The sequence below is a fragment of the Mercenaria mercenaria genome, chromosome 8 (assembly GCF_021730395.1).
Source record: "Mercenaria mercenaria strain notata chromosome 8, MADL_Memer_1, whole genome shotgun sequence".
In the NCBI taxonomy this organism is placed as follows: domain Eukaryota; kingdom Metazoa; phylum Mollusca; class Bivalvia; order Venerida; family Veneridae; genus Mercenaria; species Mercenaria mercenaria.
In genome coordinates this window covers 84,514,241-84,521,157 of record NC_069368.1, presented here as the reverse complement: position 1 = coordinate 84,521,157, position 6,917 = coordinate 84,514,241, and the positions used below count along the sequence as shown (strand labels likewise).

Genomic DNA, 6,917 nt, shown 5'->3' with positions numbered 1-6,917 from the left:
ATCAATGTATAAAATATTACAAAGAAAGCGACAACTGAGGAATTGTTAATATAAACCATAAGAACTTTTGTTTTTCATTTTTTTTTTTAATATTCGGCTTTGGTTTCAAAATTAATCCTTTTTCACTGCCAGTCATTGTTTACATACACACTGATTCAGTCTTTAACGAATAGTTTTGATCCTTTTTGATTATTTGTGACGAAAACTACAACATAAATTACATCGAAGATGTTTTACTACGAATAAATAGTATAAGCTTTTTCTCCAAATCATTCAGCTTTTAAGATTTCTTTTTAAAGCTTTTGGGCAGTGTCTGTCATGAATTATTATATACACACTGATTTAGTCCGTATCAGATAGCTGTGGTTTTCATGAGACTTTTGTGAAAGAAAACAACACAAACAAGCACCACAAATGCATCTCAGAATGCCAGCTCTGCAGCCAGTGTATTTTAGAGGTGCATTAATTATCACTCCATCTGTTATACTCAAAAGTTCGCTAGACATGACAGCAGGCTTCGCAAAAATGCTGGACATTAAGTCAGACAAACTTACAACTTTAGTCAGACCGAGAAAAAAGTCGAAAAATATGTAACTGGCGAAACGAAACCGTTTTAATTTTTATACATATATCTGTATCAATCCAGATATATTGAGACACACCATGAGAAAACCAACATAGTGCGTTTGCGACTAGCATGGATCCAGACCAGCCTGTGCATCCGCGCAGTCTGGTCAGAATCCATGCTGTTAGCTTTCAAAGCCTATTACAACTAGAGAAACCGTCAGCGAACAGCAAGGATTCTCACCAGAGTGTGTGGATCCGCAGTTTGATCTGGGTTCATGCTGGTCACAAATGCACTATGTTGTTTTTCTCATGGTGCGACTCGAATGAATATAGCTGAAGTGACCAGAATCTGTCTTGAAACAATTCAATTTTTAAGTTGGTCAAATCTGTTATCCGACGACTTGCAGTCTGACAGATTGCCGTTTCAAAAAGGCGAGTATTAGTATCATCGCTGCGCCCACTTTCACGGACTTACAAGTTGATGAAATCGTGATACAGTAGCACAACTTAGGCAAAGCGAGTTTGCAACATTTGTCACCTCCGGCGACCTGTGGGTTTCCACGTTGATAATTCGTGTTTTGTCAGACGAAATTGTACCGGAATACTCTATGCATACATATAGTATCTTATATTGTACATTTGCTGAAGGAAGATTATCCGTGAGGGAATATTATTTAGAAAACATACATGTCTTTGATTCTCACGGCAGGTCACACTGCAAGCAATATCGAATGAATTTTAACTAAACGTTCTTTTATTTTTGTTCACTCTCGTATTGCTAAGCATGTTTTAGTATATTTTGTTCTTGATATAACGATGAACTGTACATGTTCAAGTTATATCAATAATTACTGTCCTCTTCATAAAGCATCTCACTAAATTTGCGCTAATTAGTGTTAATTGACAGTACCAACGCCTGAGGAAATCCATATCACTGCTGATTATCGATTTTCTATAAATAGCCTAATTAACATGTGTTCATATTTTTGTTTGCTTGAAACGAAAACGATACAATGCAGTCGAAAATTCAGTAACATTCTTAGATCACTAGGGTTGCATTAATATAATATCTTACAATTTGATAGATATGACGAACATTTAAGTTTGTTCTGACATATTTGAAAAGTATTACAACTTGTTGGAAAAGCTATCAGAGGTACAAACTGGTATTGTCTATGGACCGGAAATGTTTGGAAACTTTTCCGTTGAAATTCCGTTTCTATTTTTAGCCGCGGATTATTGCTAGCAGAAGTAATTGTTCTTTATCAAATGTGACGTCGTCTTTGAAAACCGGTCCAGATGCGGCATGACGTAATATCGAGAAACGACGTTTAAAGTTGCGTTTAAAGTTTACGCGCGCAGCTTTCTTACACATGTTTTAATTAGCAAAAGTTTGACCGTTTAAGTACGACTGATTGTTACATGATTGATGACAGCCTACTACAGAAAGAATATTTAGACTTCAGACCTGTAAAAAAATAGTGGTATTACGCCTGAGGCAAAAATAATTTCGTTGAAAATCAGTTGTTTCCCCTTCGCTATGTTTCCGGTTTCGGATTTTAACAGTAAAAACAGGGAAGCATGTGATGTTTACTTTTGTTTAACTACCTTTTGTTCAACGATGAAGGGATCTGAGACTTGTAATACTGTTTACTGATTTGGTAAGTACCGTTTATAAACAGTTGTTAATGAAGTTCTCTAATATATTTGAAACTTTCACTGAAGCACTGTGAAATAAGTCGTTTTTTTTTTTACCCGGAAGTGAATCCAAAACATACCGAGGGAAATTTATGAAATTTATCTTAAGGCCACTAAACACAGATGATTCCACTATGCCTGTGTATTTAATATAAAATGGCCAGTTGGGTTATCACAAAGATTATTGAAGGCAGGCAGCTTCTTACTCGAGGTGACCAGGATTCATCAAATTAGTTCATTGTCCATAGTAAGCATTATTATGGGAAAATACAATATACATGTACATGATGTAGCAATGATAATTAATAAATTTGATGCAGACTTATAGATGCCTGCCTGTGTCACATCATTTCTCGAAAAGTCCCCACTCGCGTAGTAGCCAAGGTATTTTAAAAGGAAATATGCAGATGTCCGGTAACCGGACGCCTACCCTGCATTCTAGCTGTCCGGCAACAATACGACTAGCCTCTCCGCGAATGTTTTTCTAGCTGTTCGGGGATCTTTTTATATATGAATACTGTAAGGAAATAAATTTATTGTATCATTTTTTGGCATAGGTTTGAATATTCACCTGCAAGGCGTATACAATATTTGAAAATTGATTACCGGACACCTAGAAAACCCCTATAGGATAGAAATTTGGACAGGCTAGGCATCCTGTTACCGGTTGGCTAGACCACCGGCTAGGTTTCTGGTTACCGGATGTCTAGACACTTCCATTTATAAAATGGTAACTGTTTTTGCTGTGGGTCTCATAAGTCATGTTAATTCTATCTGGTGACTACTCTCTTTTTCTATTATTGTTGATCTATTATTGTTGATTCAGAATGTTTTGTAACAGGATGATTTTTTTTTTTGATAGTGGGAATTTATGCCATATAACATGTATAATGAAAATCTTTTTAATTTTGAAATTTTTAAGCCTTGCTGTGTGTAAAACAAATTATGATCCTGTAAAAAATAGTTTCATAGTATAATAACTTTTATAGTATTTTGTGGTAAGTTAATGAAACCTTTCACAATCACATTATTAATTTAGTATTCATGAAGTTTTTGATTTTAGTGATGTTTACAGTACATGTAATGTATCTTCTTTCAGATGATATTCCTTGTTCCTTTGATGGTTCATTCCACTATACAGCTGTTTCATATAACATACAACAGCCAGGAAATTGGCCTGTTTACTTTAAGATCCCAAGAAAATGTAACATATTTTGGATGTGCTTTGAGGAATCAGGTAAGTAACATGCAGCTAATGGCTCTTATTAAAATTTTAATGCAATATATTATTTATTTATACCTCTGTCTAGGTTTTGTTGGAGTCAATTCAAAATAAGTCTACTTCTACACTAATGATTTGTACAATGTATGTACATGTACTATGACTATTAAATGGCTTAAACTGACAACACTGGCATTATTGAAATTTAATTTCAACAATCTGGTTTTGAGGAGGATCAGTTGGTGTAAAGTCTTCATGACATTGGCTATTAGCCTGAGAAAAGTCTGTGGCACTCAATAAGTACATGGATGATTTGAATGCTGAACACAACATGTACATACATGTGTATAAGTTGATATCTCATTAACTTGTAGAATATAGTTCTAAATAACAGGAATTTTAATTAAGTATTCAAAGTAAATCAATTAATTGTTTAGTTTAATTGTAATGCGATTATTTTCAAATTTAATGAACCCATTCTTGACTTAGACATTGTGATGTGATTGAATTTTTTACCAGTTTTATTGCACCAAGAATATAGATTAGAATGAAGACTGTAAAGGTTCCTGAGATACATGAAGATAACAGATACTTTTACCAAAGACTTTTAAATTTTTTTTCAGGAATGCAAGTGTTTCCTCTTGTTTATGAAGCAACTCAGTTGGTTAAGGGGCAGACAACTTGTGAGCATGGTACATCACTACCTGTATTGGTATTCCATTTTGACAATGTTACTGGCTAGAATAGAAATAACATCTTGCTGTGGTACAGTCTGTGGAGACTTTTACTAGGTAACAACCATTTTTGATAACTGTTAAAACAGTGTATACTTTTAACCCTTAGGCTGCATGAGGCAGCTATGTCTGTCTTTGCAACCAGTGCAGATCAAGATCAACCTGCACATCTGTGCAGTCTGATCATGATCTGCAGTGTTTGATACTTTGCAAATTTTCTATGAGAACCCCATATAAGCTATAAATGGTACTGTCTCTATTTAAAGATGGAGTAGTCAATTTAACAAATTTAGCAGGTTAAGGGTTAACCCAATAAATGCAAAAAATGTTTTTTTAGAACATTCTATTTGCAGTAATCAAAATCTACAAACAAAGTACATTTTATATACTGACAGCACGCTGTTGTCAGTCTGTTTGTCAATATTTTAGAGCATTGGTTGTAAGAAATTAAAGAATCATCTATTATCAAGTAGTGATAACTCTGCTTTTATTAAATAAAGAGACTCCTAGGTTAATTATTTAAAATAATATGGTTAATTATTTAAAATAATATGTTTTACTTATTTGTTACAGGATATCAGAGATGATTGAATATTCAACAATGATCACAGACCATGAAAAGTTTGAATCTGACTTGCACTTTTGAATTTAGAAGAATCTGTGGAGGAGGTTGAATACTGAGACCTTTAATAATACATGATATTGCTGACACAGTGTGTCGGTCATGAAAGAAAGGCCATAACACTGCACAGTTGGTCAACAATGATTTAAATCCTGTCACATTCTACCAGTGAAGAAATATCTTATCACAATATTTTAAACTTTTGAAGAAGATAACCCAGTATTACCACTTTATCATGTCTGCAGAAACACATGGATTGTTAGTGTTAAAAGTGACAGTCCAGTTAACTTACTAAAATCTACTCCCCCTTGCCAAACGAATATTATTGACATGGAATGACACAAGCCTGACAATGGTACCTGTATGGACTCGTAAGAGAATAGTATTTGTCTGAAAAGTCAAAGGATTCTGTTTGTCCCAAACCACTTCAATTGAAAACTGAAATTGTGATTGGCGAGGATTTTTCTGAGAACTGAAAAAAGGAAGTGAATGTAAAAGATAGAAATTGTTGTTGAATTCAAACGTTTTAATACACAACACTTTAGCCTGTTTTGCTGTTCATATAGATGTGTTTAGCTGTTAAGGTTAAACATCAAGTAGAGGTTGTAGTTTCAGTCACCAACATTAAAGTATTGGCTGGAAATAAATATCTACTTTTCATCAGAGTTTGTAGCAGTGTAACCTTCATCAAAAGTTAAGCTGTTGTGTTAATTATTAAAGTATTTTTAGAAAAAGGAATTTAGTATGTATGTTGCCATGGTAACATAATTCAAATTATATTTCATTGAAATTATGGATTTGTATTTCAATAAGTGATCTACAGTATATAATGTAATGGTAAAAGAATGTTCACTTTTTTGTATTGTCAGTTATAACTAGCCAGTGAAAAAACAGATTATGAGGAAAGGGATGACTGAAATGTTTATTCTTACATAACTACTTTTGTTACAGAACATGACTGTTTTTAAATTTTTTATGTGAAATTTTCAGATTTCTTTCCTGAATACTTATACTTTCAAATATTTAACTTACTAGAAATACTTCTTTAAAATAAGCTCTTGCTTTTAAGTATTATTGTAGGAAAAGGAAATTTAAAACATATGTCGCCATGGTAACACAATTTTCCTACAAAATATGGAAAAATTTTGAGATAATATTTTTGAATACATACCACTTTATAATATTCAAGTTATCGGAAACACGTTTCCAAATTTAGCTCTGTTTTAAAGTACTATTGTAGAAAACAGAATCAAATGCATATGTTGCCATGGTAACATAATTTAATAATGTTTTTATAGAAAATGTGAAGGACTTTAGCCAGCTAGATCGTTGCACTTTAAGTGAATATCTAAATATTCTTTGTAAAAGAAGATTCATTTATTTAAAAACAGCCAGTGATTACCAGTAATTGAAAACACAAACTGAAGAAACAACGACTGAAATAGTTTATTCTTGTGGTTATTACCCGTGTTACGAAATCTGTCATAAAATCAAACATTTTATATCTTTTCACATATAATATTCAAATTTTACTTTCAAATACATATACTTCATTATATTCAACTTACAAGAAACATTATTTTAAATTAAGCTTTTATTTTTAAGTAATTTTGTAGAAAAAGCAATTTATTGCATATGTTGCCATGGTAACGCAATTTGAATAATGCTTTCATAGAAAATATGAAAGATTTAAATTAGCTTTTTTTTCTGTTTTAAGTAAGCATCACAAAAATAAAATTTCATAGTAATAGAAGGTTCTTTTTATCCAAAGTAGTCATTTATTATCAGCATGTAAAAGACAAGTTATGAAGAAACAATGACAAATCTGTCTTATTCTTATTGTTATTACCCATGTTATAAAAACTGTCATAAAACCAAACATCCTTAACATTTTCATGGGAAATTTTCAGTTTATTTTTGTAAATACATATGCCTTAAAATATTTTACTTTTTAAAATCCTTATTTCAAGCTAACATGTTTTTTTTAAAGTTTTATCATAGAAAAGGGATTTTAATATATTTGTTGCCATGGTAACACAATTTTAGAAATATTTTTATAGAAATTGTTGTAGAT

The 6,917-nt window shown here is 32.3% G+C and overlaps 1 long non-coding RNA gene across 1 annotated transcript; it reads left to right on the top strand.

Annotated features, from left to right (window-relative positions):
• The first annotated feature begins 1,921 nt into the window (after nt 1-1,921).
• Nucleotides 1,922-6,563, top strand: LOC128559129 (uncharacterized). Its single transcript, XR_008372209.1, has 4 exons — nt 1,922-2,228; nt 3,365-3,502; nt 4,111-4,278; nt 4,795-6,563. It is a non-coding gene; the product is annotated as an uncharacterized LOC128559129 (long non-coding RNA).
• Nucleotides 6,564-6,917: the final 354 nt, after the last annotated feature.